Here is a 14,876-nt window from a genome sequence, read left to right on the forward strand (position 1 = left end):
TTTTTGTAGACCTGATGGATCTTAATGCTAACATCTGGGTTAACAGGTTTCCCCTCCCCAGGGTTAACCAAATGCTAAGCCTAATTAGAGATGCCATTTTTTTTCAGTGTAATCAATCTATCGTCAGCATACCACCAAGTGGAGCTTCATCCTGATTATAGTTCCTGCACATCTTTTATCACCACATTTGTTGAATTTAGGTACTGCAGGATGCCTTTTGGGTTAGCAACCGCTGCTGCAGTATCTCATAGAATCATGCAGCAGGTTTTGGATGGTTAAGTAAAGTTGTTTGCTTCCAGGATGATATTCTAGTATATGGCAACTCAGAAAAGGAACTTAATTTTCATCTTTGGGTTTGTCATTTATTTAACATTAAATTGTTTTAAACCCAGAATCCATACCTTTCAGAAGAATAGGAACAAACCTCTAATATGTTTCCTTTCTCATTTGTTCTAGGAATTAACAAGAGCATATAAGTCATACAAAGGAATAATGTAGGAACTTGATATTAAAATCAAAACGCAGACTGTTCTTTAAGTCTGTTGAATATTTGTGCACCCATTTTATGGTGAAGTAGTTGTTCCTAAAAGGGCGTTGTTTGAACCAATTTTGATAGCTTTGGTGCCCAACATCAAGTACAAACCGTTATCTTCTACTGGACTCTGTGAATACTATAACATGTTTGCAACAAACGTCTTAAAGGAAATGGAGCCTTTAAATTAACTTAGAAGGAAGAATGTGGAATTTGTATAGACATAAGGCAGTATTTCACCAAATCAAGCTTGATATAATAAGTGTTCCAACCTTAAATTCCTTTTATGTAATCGAGGAGTTTGTCAATACTTTGAGTGCCAGTATGAATACATCGGAGGAATTTTGTCATAAAGAAGAACCAAATGTGGCGTTTCCATTATTTACTTTGAGTGAAAGTAGCACTAATCAAAAATTAATCTTAACAATATGTGGGCCTTGAGGCATTACAAGAGTTTTCTGTGATGAAGTCAGTTTAGTCTCAAAAATGGCCATTAACTTTTTGTAAGTATTCTTTTATCCCACACGGGTTGCAGTTCAATAGCACTTACTGCCAGCTTGACATCATAATTGCTAAAACACAAGCCTAAGATCAAATTTATATCAGGAAAACAGTGTGATGGGGATTGTCTGTCAAGGTTGCCATGTGAGGTTGGAATTAGTGACGTAGCTGACTGTATTGATTTTGACATGATGGTCACTGAGAGAGAATTCATTTTGGGGGAATTGAAGGCATTACTGAGGCAAATTGTAAGAGTAGTGAAGATGGTGATGAACTACTGAGAATAGGGAATAATAATATGCAGGAGGTTGGCCTAATCAGATGAGCTTGGGCCCTAAAGTTCTACAGTACAGGAAACTTTCAGAGGAGTTAGAAATTGAGGATATTTTGTTGTTTAAAAGAAGGGTACAGTCAAGCATTGTGAGATGTCAGTCGGGTTTCACCAAGGATGTTTACTTCCAAAACTGAAAAAAAACACAAACACACTCCCCCCTCTCTGTTCTAAAAGTCCATAAAATATTGGTTGCTTTACAATGTATTGTGTTTTCTCTTTTAGTACTCCTACCAATCTGCATTCCTCTCCCTTTCCTCTGCCTCTTAGGCCCCTCTCATGGACCCGGCTTGTCATATAATGTATTCAATGTTTTAAAATAAACTCACTGACAAAGCTGCACCCATGAGTGCCTGATTCTGAAATAAGAGATTGGGTGAGAATTCTGAAACCTGGTATTGTTTCCAATGGTGGCTTTAAATTATATAAACTGAGAAAGGTAGTGAAGGTGAATTTTAAGAGTGTGGTCACACAGGATGGAAGATTTTGCAGTGTGAGCGTAGTTGTGAGATATCAACATGGTAATTCTGACATACAGAATGTGAAGGGTGAAGCAGATTTCCAACTGTAAATTGCAGGAACGTGTGAAGCAACGGATCTAGAAGAAATAAATGTGTCTGAAGTTGTGAGTAATCAGAATAAAGAGCATCGTGAGGTGTGTGTGTTGATAATTGAGTGGATGTTCCTGGAACAATTTCTTCTTGTTATATATTTCTTTAACATGCTTGTATGGCACTTGCACGCTGTGGAGTGTGGAATGTTGGCAACAGACCTGTAATGACAATAAATACTTTCTACAGTACTGCCTGACTATGTGAAATTGATCAGAACAGCCACTCAATGCAGAACCACAAAGTAATGCTCTGAAGTGAAATGCTTCAGTGTGTCAAAAAAAATAATCATTTTTGAAATTTGAACAGTTTTTATCCTATTAGGTTTAGCGTTAGCCAAGATCTTCTATTGATTTTACTGGATTTATGTTTATAACATACTTACAAGAACTATATTATGTTATGTTGGTTATTTTATGGTAACCATCACTGTTTGCAAGCTAATCACCCACAACGGTATCCAGGTGTGTGAGGCCACCGCTGGTGGGTTACTTGAAAAGTCAGGTCATCAGCTTCTTGCGAAAGTCAAGAAGTGAGGAGGGGGCTCTGATGTACTGTGTGAGGTTGCTCCAGACTTTCTCGCCCAGATACAAGAACCCAAGTATATAGGAAAGTATTAATAATTATGGTCCCAAATCCTAAAAGAGATTTACTTGCCCATAAGTGTATAGCCCCTTAGATAAGTTGGACATAGACATGAAATTGCTTGGAGAAGAATCCAAGTAAATAGATCGTTGACAGTTATTGCAGGTCTGATACATATTGACCAATGTGGCTCCTCTACAAAGAAGTCGGCTACGTGCCATAGGCAACTGGCACATGTCATCAGAGAACGCACAGACAGTGATGAGAACTTGCCAATGGTCTCTAGATATCGAGAAGGTGTTTGATAAGAACTTTAGGCCTGAGTTTATTGGATAGATATGGTTATTTTTCACCCATCCAAAGGCCAGATTAAAGACCAATGGAAGACTCTCAGAGAGCTAGTACTTGTAAATGGGCACTCCCCAGGATGGCCCCCTGTTTCTTTTCCCCTTTTCACTTGAATAGGTCCTCTGAAATGTCAGTTGAATGCCTCCCATGTGGGGAGAGGAATAGTGAAAGGCGCAAGTGAACACATGGTCTTGCTTTACACAGTAATATGCTGGTGTATGTTAAGGATCCTGCTTTGATTTTTGACTGCCTACTATATGTTTTGGATAGTTTCAATAGCTTCAGGACTGAGAATTAATGGTAAGATATCAATGAGAAACACTATGGCCCTCATTCTGACCTTGGCGGGCGGCGGAGGCCGCCCGCCAAAGTCCCGCCGTCAGGTTACCGTTCCGCGGTCGAAAGACCGCGGCGGTAATTCTGACTTTCCCGCTGGGCTGGCGGGCGGTCGCCTTCAGACCGCCAGCCAGCCCAGCGGGAAAGAGGCTTCCACGATGAAGCCGGCTCGGAATCGAGCCGGCGGAGTGGAAGCTGTGCGACGGGTGCAGTTGCACCCGTCGCGTATTTCACTGTCTGCGCAGCAGACAGTGAAATACATGTAGGGGCCCTCTTACGGGGGCCCCTGCAATGCCCATGCCAGTGGCATGGGCACTGCAGGGGCCCCCAGGGGCCCCGCGACCCCCCCTACCGCCATCCGGATCTCGGCGGTCCGACCGCCGGGATCTGGATGGCGGTAGGGGGGGTCGGAATCCCCGCGGCGGTGCAGCAAGCTGCGCCGCCGCGGAGGATTCAATGGGGCCGCGGTACACTGGCGGGACCCCGCCAGTGGTGCCGGTCCGACCGCGGCTTTACCGCCGCGGTCGGAATCCCCATTGGAGCACCGCCGGCCTGTCGGCGGTGCTCCCGCGGTCCTCCGCCCTGGCGGTCAAAGACCGCCAGGGTCAGAATGACCACCTATGTCCGGAACCCCACCCCATCATATCTACATGTTGTATCTCTGAAATACAATACCAGGATATTCTGATATTTGAGGATACAATTTGCACTCATACAGATAAAAGGGTGTATGTCTAACATGGTCAGAATGATTGCGTGACCCAACAAGTCAATCAAAATCTGGCTGTCATTGCCCTTGTTCTTAATTGGATAATTCACTTTGGACAAAATACTCTTTTGCTCTGTTGTTTATATTAATTTCAAAATAACATGTACTCATCCCCCTAAATTATTTTTAGGTAACCTAGGACCTTATTTAGAGTTTGGTGGATAGGATGCTGTCACCGGCATTGGGTGATGTCCCATCCTTAGTTTTACAAGTGCATTAGAGCCTCTGGCACTGGCACTGGTAATACAGCAGATTCAATCGCTTCAACGCTTTGATTGAGTATCCTTTACTCCAAAATCCAGTTCTAAATAAGCTCCTTACTCTGTACAGCCATCTGATGGATTTAATCACAGTGGAGATAGCGTAGTCTCTGTCATGATTAAACCTAAGGTTTGCCCACATATTAATTTGGTGAGCGGACCATTATCTTGGCAGTATAGATACTCCATTGCCATTGCAACATGGTAGATATACTGCCCAGACAAAGTGAGCCCTTGTCTGTAGTGGCACAGTGAGCACAATGTACTGGAATATGGCCTGAGCAATTACCCATGGCTGTGATTAATTCAAGCTTTCTGCAATCACTTTGTTTTATTTTTCTTGCCTTTACTTTGCAGGCACAATAAAACTATGCTCTGGAGTGGAAACAAAGGGTGGAACCAACTGGAAATACCTAGAGGTTTTATGGCGTAGCTCATATATGAGCAAGGGGTACAGCTAAAGCACCTTCAATCCGATCCTGGATTGAGTGCGGCTTTTTCTCACCATTCTTGCATTTTTTATCCTTGTTCTCCTGTTTTACTCTCCCTTAATTCTCAGTCATCCCCACGTTGGTTTTCCCTTCTCCCTCCTTCTGAACTTTTCCCACTTGTTTATCTTCACTTTCCATTTTTTTCTATTTCTAGCATTCACTTTTTTCTGGTTCTTCTTTCCTCCCTTATTCTATCATCCCCACTTACTTCCCCTGCTGAAACTTCTCTGCTAAACTCGCTTTCCTCCTGATCTCCCTCTTCACAATCACATTTTCTTTTGAAGCTCCTTCCTGGAATTTCCAAATCTCTGATTGTCTTTGCTTATATCTTCCTTTTTATCTGCTTTTCCTTTTCTTCAGCTCTCCTTTTCTTCTTTTAGCAACACATATGTTCTTTCCTGTTTTCCTCATGAGTGAAGACACTATGGCCCTCATTCTGACCTTGGCGGGCGGCGGAGGCCGACCGCCAAAGTCCCGCCGTCAGGTTACCGTTCCGCGGTCGAAAGACCGCGGCAGTAATTCTGACTTTCCCGCTGGGCTGGCGGGCGGTCGCCTTCAGACCGCCAGCCAGCCCAGCGGGAAAGAGGCTTCCACGATGAAGCCGGCTCGGAATCGAGCCGGCGGAGTGGAAGCTGTGCGACGGGTGCAGTTGCACCCGTCGCGTATTTCACTGTCTGCGCAGCAGACAGTGAAATACATTTAGGGGCCCTCTTACGGGGGCCCCTGCAATGCCCATGCCAGTGGCATGGGCACTGCAGGGGCCCCCAGGGGCCCCGCGACCCCCCCTACCGCCATCCGGATCTCGGCGGTCCGACCGCCGGGATCTGGATGGCGGTAGGGGGGGTCGGAATCCCCGCGGCGGTGCAGCAAGCTGCGCCGCCGCGGAGGATTCAATGGGGCCGCGGTACACTGGCGGGACCCCGCCAGTGGTGCCGGTCCGACCGCGGCTTTACCGCCGCGGTCGGAATCCCCATTGGAGCACCGCCGGCCTGTCGGCGGTGCTCCCGCGGTCCTCCGCCCTGGCGGTCAAAGACCGCCAGGGTCAGAATGACCACCTATTTGTCTCTCCCTTTATGTAAATGTCTCCACTCTCTCTTCCTGAAGATCTCTATTGGATCTGAACATAAAGTTTTAGACTTTTATTGAGGGATGAGAAGTATGGCAGATATGTTGCGGGCTTTTTTTTAAAGCACAGGATTTTATACATATTCCAAATAGGACAGGTCAAACTGAAGATTGTCCAACTCAGGAGGCATCGGGGTTTCCTGAGAGGCAAACTTTAGCTGAAATCCAGCTTCCCAACTCAGAGTGAGCTGGTGAAATCTTCACAATGAAGGCTGCTCTGCTTATGGAAAAAGTGCTTGGAATTGCTTGTTTGGTGTAAATGCACAGCTGTTGGCACCATCTATTCTTTTAAAATGTTGCAAAGGTTCTACTCATTTTACCACATGGATTACGGCATGGCCCACTGTGATTGCACGGTTTAGGTGTAAAGATACAGTGTTATGTTGCCATTCCAGCTAGATTTGTGTCATGGTGATGCCTATATTAAAGCAATAAATCCCCATTAACCGGAGTAGCCTGTGTACGTCCAGCAGATAACAGATATGCTGAGTAGAAAGCTGGCATGTCCAGGGACACTAGACGTCTAGGATTTGTCCGGACACTGATTTGGTCTCTGCCAAGAGTCTCAACTCTTTTCACAAAAGCAAATGTAAGTCTTGATTTTGGGAGGTGATTAGGTAAACTCACTCTTCTGTAGAACCCTCTGGAATTATGTGGCAGCAGGAGGTCACATTATATGCCAGGGAAGGCCAAATTATGCTGCATGAAAAGGCAAATTATACGGCATAATGCAGCAGGTGTTATGATAGTATTACTTCATTATTTTGACATTTTTACATGTAAACATTATCTGGAAAAAAAATCACTTCAGTTTAGCCGCCAACTATTGCAAAGGGGCTTCCACTGTGCGGGAGCACAAATCACCATGGCCCAGAGGTGCGAACAAGACATGCAACTCAGCAAGACACCTTGCGGCGTTGCTTTGCATGAAAGGGAGAGAGCAGGACTGCACCATATCTACTACTAAGATATTGCTAATTTCTGCTCACTCCCTGCCTAGCACCATTGCAGGCACTCTTGCACCATATTGTAATGGTGCCTGCATTACAGGTAGGATTGTGTTTGTGCTAGAAGGGACAACTTTCTGCACAAAAACAATCCTCTGAGGCGTTTTCCTCTTTCTAGTTGAGCTGCAGAATGCAGCACATGTAGAAAGAGGAAAAACAAGGAGAAATAAGGATATTTCTCCTTGTTACACCTCACCTGGAAAGGCATAGCATTTTGACGCTTTCTCTGGTTTACTTGTGTAAGTAAATCTGTGACTGCACCAAAATCCATGTGTTGATGCGTAGGAACACCCACGCTACATGCATGGAATGCTTCCCAGTGCACAGTAATGCAAGGCAGCAACTTGTGCTGCCTTGTATTACTCCAGATTTACTATGACATCCAGAGCCACGCAAGGTGGATCTGAGTGGCATAGGAAAACTCATTTAAGGGCTTGCCTTGCCCTTGAGTCACATTGCGTGATCCAAGGGCAACGCAAGTCCTTGATAAATCTGGCCCTCAATTTTTACATTTGGTGCCTGAAACAATACAATAAATATACCTGGTTAATATATGTAATATTTAAAAATGAAGTGTGTATAACGTGTCCTAGTTTAGGGTTGTCATTACCCATCTATGCCCATAGCTCATGCCAATCAGTAGTCCTACCTTTATGTTCACAGCTTTCCCCCCAAGATCAGTAGACTAATGATACACCATGTACAAACATCTAACGCACTGCATAAGGCTAAACATCTCACATATACCACAGTACTCAAAGGTACCAAAGAACCAGCAGCAACAGGCCTGAACCATAACTACGCAAAGAACGACACAATGGAGGGTCCTGACAGAAGTGACAGGCACAGCCTAGTCTTCCCCTGGGAAACTTCATGGCATACTGCAAGGCCATACAGGATAGGTAGAGACAGGGGAAGGGGAGAGCTTGCAGAGACAGTATTTAAGAAGTCAGGGGAGGCGGCAATAGACTCTTCCTCCCCCCTGACCACCAGAATGAGGGGAAGATGATTTTTTAAGGGAGGACAAGTTTCTGCATGCAGGATGAGCGTGGGGAAGAATGATGCTGTAAGGGGCGCCCTGCACATCCTTGGTGCAGCAGGGCGAGCAGATTTACTCAGGCCTGGGGTGTTGGATCAGTCCTGGGTGGGCGTGACCTGCCCGACGCGGCGCGGCGCGCAACCGGTGGTTCTGCGGTCGCCATTGCGGCCTGTTCGCCCCCTCGAGGGAGGACGAATGTAAAGAGGCATGAACAGGAAACAGGGCCAAAAGCAGGCCCATAGTGGGCAGGCCTAGTGTGTACCACCATGCTGGTGAGGACCCAGAGATTGCTGTCAGGCCGCACAAGGACAGTCCGGCAGAGAATGAGCTGAGCGGCAGCACTAGAGCGCTTGTAGAGACCTCGGCAGGCAAGCTGAGTGTAGGCAAGTCGAGGGGGAGCTGCCCCTAGATCTAACTGTGGACCAGGCCCCGAGGAGACTGTGCCTGTCAGCTGGCTCTGGGCCAGGCCTGTCTAGCACAAGGAAGATGCAGGGGGAGTTCCAGCACAGGCAAATGCAGGTGGAAGGCACCCAGGGTCCCAAGGTTATGTACAGGACAATGTAGAGGAGGTAGAGGCTGGGCAGAAGCCTGTGGGGGTGGGGGAGGAGGCACATTCCAGGTGGCATGGAGTGGATCTGGAAGTGAAGATAAGGGAGCAACGTCGGCTCCTAAAATAGACTGATGCAAGGTGGGAATACCTGTGTAGGAACAGAGAGGTGGCGTTGGATCAGGACCAGATCCTGATGAAGGGAAAGGGCATGCCCGGGGTTGAAGGGGCAGGTGACAGGTCCAGGGGTCAGGGTGGGTTAGAGCGCTGGTTATAGGTGCCTGATGGTGGACAGGTAGGATCAGGGACTGCAGGAATCTGTGCGGCTCAAGGGGCTGGTGGTGCAGGGGGCCCGCCAGGTTGGTACAGTCTGGTGGGTGAAGCATCAGCAAGGCTAGCAAAAGAGGCTGGCAGTCAGTTGGCGATCCTGTTAGGGGGCAAGACAGCTGCTGGACATTGCACTGAAGAAGTGGGGGGGTCTGCGGCGGCCCTCCCCACACACCGAGGGTTCGGCCCAGCAACACTCAAATGGAGCATCACACTGTGTTGGAGCGTGACATGTCTGGGAAACGGAGTGGTGCAATTATGAGGCGAGTGGTGTCTAAAGGAAGATGCAGGCAAGAAAGAGTTGGAATTGGACTACAATGAAGGCAATGACGAGTGGAAGGAAGGTGAACTGCATGGTGGAGAGGAAGGGGGGGTACAGGCAGCATGGAAGAAGGAGAGAGATGAGGCAATCAAGAGTACAATTGGTGTCTTTCAGACATCAAGTGAGGACAAAGAAAGCAAGACATGCCAGCAGTCTGAGACGAGGAGCGGACGTCGCACGGACAGACAGGATGTTAACGGTTTGCCTTCAGGTAACAAATATAGGTGGTCAGTATGGGACATAAAAGAGAAGGGGTATGTGGCAAAAACGTGGAGGTCAGTGGGGCTTGCGTCATTCAGGGTGGGGATGTGAAGGTGAAACAGAGAGTGAAGGTACAGGAGCCTCCCCAAGAGGCAATGAGTGACAAGGTCAAAGAAGAAAAAGGGGTTTAGATGGAGGATTCAAAGGGGACAGACGACAATGAGGGAGATGAGAGCACAGAAGAGGGGACACATAGGAAGAGGCTTCCTTACATGGGTTTGGCTATGCCTCTAGGATCACACATGTCTGACAAAACAAAGAATAAGATCATGGAACATGAATGTAGATGTATTTCAGTTATTGAAGACAGACATTCCAGTGAAGGAAGTGTCTAAGGAGGAAGAATGGGAGCTGGTGAGGCGCCCCAAGGTTGCTGTTAGCATGGAAAATTGGACGTTGGCCTTTTTAATTTATGCCAGCATTTATTGTGAGAATTATGCGGACAGAGCTATTGCTCTGTTCAACTATATGGATATCATTAGGAAGGTACAGATGCATTTTGGGGGCTTTGCGTGACTTAGGTAAGATGAGGACCTCAGGGCCCGGGTGAGTATCAACCCAGACAAGCTTTAAGGGGACGTGGATTCTGAGTTGTAGATGCAATGGATGTCTTAAACGCAGTCAATGGTTTCTACGCATACAGTGAGTGGCCTTCCAATCACATGAAGGCCTTTTTACCCCTGTCCTGGCCAATGGGGGCAGGGTATGTGCCAAAGCCAACAGGACCCAATGTTGGAGCATGTTGGAATTTCAATAAAGGTTTCTGTTCCAGACACCCGTGCTAGTTCAAGCATGAGTACTCAATGTGTGGCGAAGACATCCGATTACTCAGTTCTTCACCTCGTCCAGAATAGTGGAGGGTAACCAGAGGGAGGAGACATGAGGGTACTACCGGGCCAAAGGGCGTCTGCGCCAATTACAATAAACGGCCTGCTTCAAGGGGCACAGAGCCTAGCCGGACAGGGCAACAGCCTTGAGGTTGGAATTACGTTTCAAGAAGGTTTTGGGGTGGATTACCAAGGCCCTAGGGAATGTAGGTGGGTGGAAAATGTGCAGTCAGCAAAGGGAAACCTGGAGGCAGTGGCTGTTAAATTGAGGAAAGAAGTGGAGGAGGAGAGAATCGTAGGTCCTTTCTATGATTGGCCCATGGCAGATTTGATTGTCTCCACTTAAGGGCTAGTGCCCAAGAAGGTGGAAGGGGAGTTCAGGCTGATACACCATTTGCCATGGCTGAGGGAGCCTTGGTGACACTAAGGTGATCTATGCTTTGGTTGATGAGGCCTTATAAATGGATGCAGCAGTGGAGCGGAGCTCGTGAAGTGGGATCTCACATTAGATTTTCAATTGCTGCCCATACACCCCAAGGATTTCCCATTGTTAGGCATGCACTGGATGATTTCTTGTTTGTGGGCAGCCGATGGTCAGATGAGTGTCACAGGGCTTTGGGTCACTTTGAGAGGTTAGCGGGGGACTTGGGTGTTTCACTGACTCCTGAAAAGACAGAAGGCCCCAGTACGGTGTTGACATTTTTTGGGCATTGAGTTGGACACAGAATAGTTGGTGGCAAGGTTTTCTCAAGCGAAGGTGCAAGAGATTCAACGATTTTTAGATTAGGTGATTGGGGATGAAGAATCATGTTGCACACGGTGCAGAAGCTGTTGGGTTTCTTGAATTTTGCATACAGAGTGGTAAGGGCTGGACAAACGTTTTCTTGGAGATTGGGCATGGTTATGCCTGTGGCTGTGATGCCACATCACAAAGTGTAGATGTCATTATCATCAAAACTTTATTCAGACATAAAAATATCCACAAAAGAAACGCAAATAAAAACATACAATGTGGATGTCATTGTTGGTGAGAGCTAATCTGTGTTTCTGGAGGACTTTTTGGAAGGTTTCAGTGGTGTAATAATGATGTTTATGGACAACAACATGGTGTGGTAACTACAAATGTTTTCTGATGTGCCAGGAGCACATGATTTTGGTCTGTTCTGTGATGGCAGGTGGTGTGCAGAGATTTGCCTACCACACTGGTTGCAGCAAAGTTGGGGCATCACTTTTCTGGATTTTTTTTCTGTTGTTGGTGGCATTAACAGTGTGGGTTGGTGAGATGGCGCACGTAATGGTGATATTCAATGTGAACAACATGAGGTAGTGGGCTTGGTGAATCGGCAGAAGTCGAAGGATCTGAGAGTGCTGCATTTGTTAAGACAATTTATGCTGCGTTGTTTGCAATTGAACATTGATTTTGTGGCTAAACATGTGCCAGGGGTGAGCAATGATATAGCGGATGCATTATCTCATTCGCACTGGCAGTTTTCCACAGACTGGCCCCAGGAGAGGAGGACACACCAAATATAACTATACAGAGGGGATTAATATATATATACTCTTTTATATATCACAGTGAAATTGTCATTTAGTCACTGGAAGAATTTCTTCTTTTCCTTCTTTTTATTCTTTAGTATTTATCTCTCTTTGTCTCACTCTCTTGGTTTATATAATTAACATAAACATAAAAGAGGACACACATCTTATTTACAAACAATATGTACAAACATCTACACATATAACTGTGAACATCTCTGTCCATGATGCATATGCCACTTGGCATTAAAAATTCTGAGAAGTCTTTTGCGCTGACAGTTTCCAATCAACAGTTCTTAAATATACCCGCTGCTCAACCTTTCCCAGGCGTGCAGTCTTTAAAATGAGGTAGTGATATTCAGTACCGCCTTTTCTAGGATATTACTTCCTGCTGTTCTATGCAGTACTATCCCGTTTTCATAATCTCCTTTAGTCCACAATTAACACAACACTCCTCAGGTAGATAGTCAGCGTGTTTAGGCCTTTCAACATCTGGCCCCTTCAGGACATCGGAAACAGTGTCTATGTATGCAATTTTACAAATTATTACTCTCCAATTCTAATTACCTCAAAGCCATGACAGGCATTGCCACCAGGGTCCTTACAAACCCTGTTCACCATTACCTCTAAAACAACTGTAATCATAATTCCTTCCTCGTCCATGGCAAAGAGACTCACCAACATGCAAATGTATTTGTCTGTGTTCTATTTGTAGATTATTGTGGTAATACTCTTGTTATACACTATGTTAACCACCCAGTGAATACATGCATTGTACCCCAATGTCTCGTATGAGAGGAGGACAGCAAGACAACATTACCAGCAGGCATTTGGGTGTCAGAGGAGTGAGGGTGGTTGGGCTAGTGGAGAGGGATTTAGGGGAATCTACCAGAAGGAGCTATCATCAGAATCAATTTGACAAACAAAGAAGAGTGATACATTTTGTTCTGTTTTTGATTGGCAAAGGTTTATCATCCACAACCATAGTGGTAAGTTGGCTGGAGTATCTTTTTATGGAAAATTGTATTGGGGCTTTGACCCATTGAGCGAAGAACTGCTTGGGTGAATTTTGAAGGGATGGGGCCAAGAGCAGGGTGCTGAGGGCTCTACATTGCGGGAGGTGATCACGTTTGAATAGTTGCAGGAGACTTCAACTGTTTTGCCTGAGTGTTGATATGATGGGGTTGAGGAGGCATTTTTTAGGATGTGCATGATATGGATGTATTTTGGGGTGTATACTAGAAAACAGAAGGGGTCCCTGACTAGATGAGGAGAGAAACCCAGGGCGAAACACTCAGAACACGTGCATGTATCTCTCCTACTGTCTTCACAATATATCACATCAAAAGTTGCTATACATATTTTTAGAAAAAAGTTATTTTTTATTCAACTTATAAATACTTCATTATACAGTTTCCAAGCAGAATAGAGCAAACATTCCCTAAGCTAACTAGAAATAAAAATAAAACATATCAACATACATAAGACAAAACAATAATCAAGAAAAACTCAAATTAAGAAACAACAAAGAACAGAGCCACAATAGCGACAGACCAACATACAAAAACAAATATCAAATAACGATGACCACACGTTTATATCAAACAAAGAATTCATTATTCATAATTTATCATAAATTATGGCAAATGCCCGTTCTATACCAAAAGTAAATTCGTCAGTCTTTTGTCCAACTCCTAATAGGTGCACCTTCAGTGCCAGGAGATGAATATTAATTTCAAGTACTGCAGCCCTTTCGTATGCCACTTAGTGATTCCCGAAGTTCGCGTATTAGTGATTATTTAAATAGTTGTCCATTGTGAACACTGTAACTCTTTCATGGCCACTTAGTGTTCCTCAGGGTTCATGGTAGGCAATTCAGACATCTTCCTGTCACTCAGTAGACTTTCGCCAACAGTTGGCCGTTGCCTGGCTGTTGTCGTTGCCAACCCGTGTTTCGGTGGAAATACAATAATTCGATATAATCATAATTTCTCACTCCACCTTCATCAGGGCAATATATAGTGTACTGGACCTTATTCTATGAATCTAGGCAATAAACCCAAAAGAAAATATTGTTTGATTATATATGATAAAAATCATAGGGAATTATTGCATATAATACCAACCGCCATCTTGCTATAAAAATGGATGTGAATATTCCTCACATAAATAGATATAGTGATAAAACACCGAAAGTGAAAAAGTGATACAACTAGCTTAACTCAAATACCTCCAATGTGACATATAGGCCCTCATTATGACCTAGGTGGTAAATGGCACTTACCGCCATGGCGACTGCCTCCAAAAGACTGTCACCAGAGCACAGTTTTGCATCAAAAAGTATAAATATGGGCCTCAATATGTTAAAACACCAGTGCAGGCCCTCAAAAAGCATGGGCCTTGAGAATAATGACTCCAAGACTACCCTCACCCGCCTTCTAACTGGGCTGAGACCAGTTTCACATGAGACACATTGATCAGAACATGACAGGCCTGCAGCACTACACAAGGCTCAAAAGAGTGACAGCAAGAGTTCAGGAGCTTTAGAATAAAGTAATATTTCCGCATCAGAATACAGGAAAGGGTTTAACCCAGAATAGGGCTTGTAAAAACCAAAAAATGCATTCATAAAATGGGCAATAACAATGCTACAGCAAGTTATTCTTCATTTATTTGGGCTCCCTGCTAAATCTGGTGGTATTGCTCAGCAATCAGGTTGTTACAGTTGCAGACTTTCCCTTGAAAATGTACCATTCAAATCTAAATGAGTGAGTCTATGTGATCTCAAAGTGAATTAATGCTCAGTGCACTCACAAAGGACATTGGTTATTAGAAGAGTGCTTGGGAGATGCGCTCATAATGATGGATCAGTATCAACAGAATGCTTCAGAGCATGCTTGCTGGGGAGAATCTGGCCAAGAGAACATGTTTGGACAAAAGCACAACAGAGCCCAGAGGTCAGCAGGATATTCTCAGACATCACAGACCAAACAGACAGACGTATTGCTGGACATTTCCTAAGTAGGCTAATGTAGAAACCATCTCAGAGGGGAGGAGGATGGCCACCCCCTTCAGGTCATTATAGATACTGTTCCCAGTTTAGGATTTTCATGTGATA

The sequence above is a fragment of the Pleurodeles waltl genome, chromosome 7 (assembly GCF_031143425.1).
Source record: "Pleurodeles waltl isolate 20211129_DDA chromosome 7, aPleWal1.hap1.20221129, whole genome shotgun sequence".
Lineage (NCBI taxonomy): Eukaryota > Metazoa > Chordata > Amphibia > Caudata > Salamandridae > Pleurodeles > Pleurodeles waltl.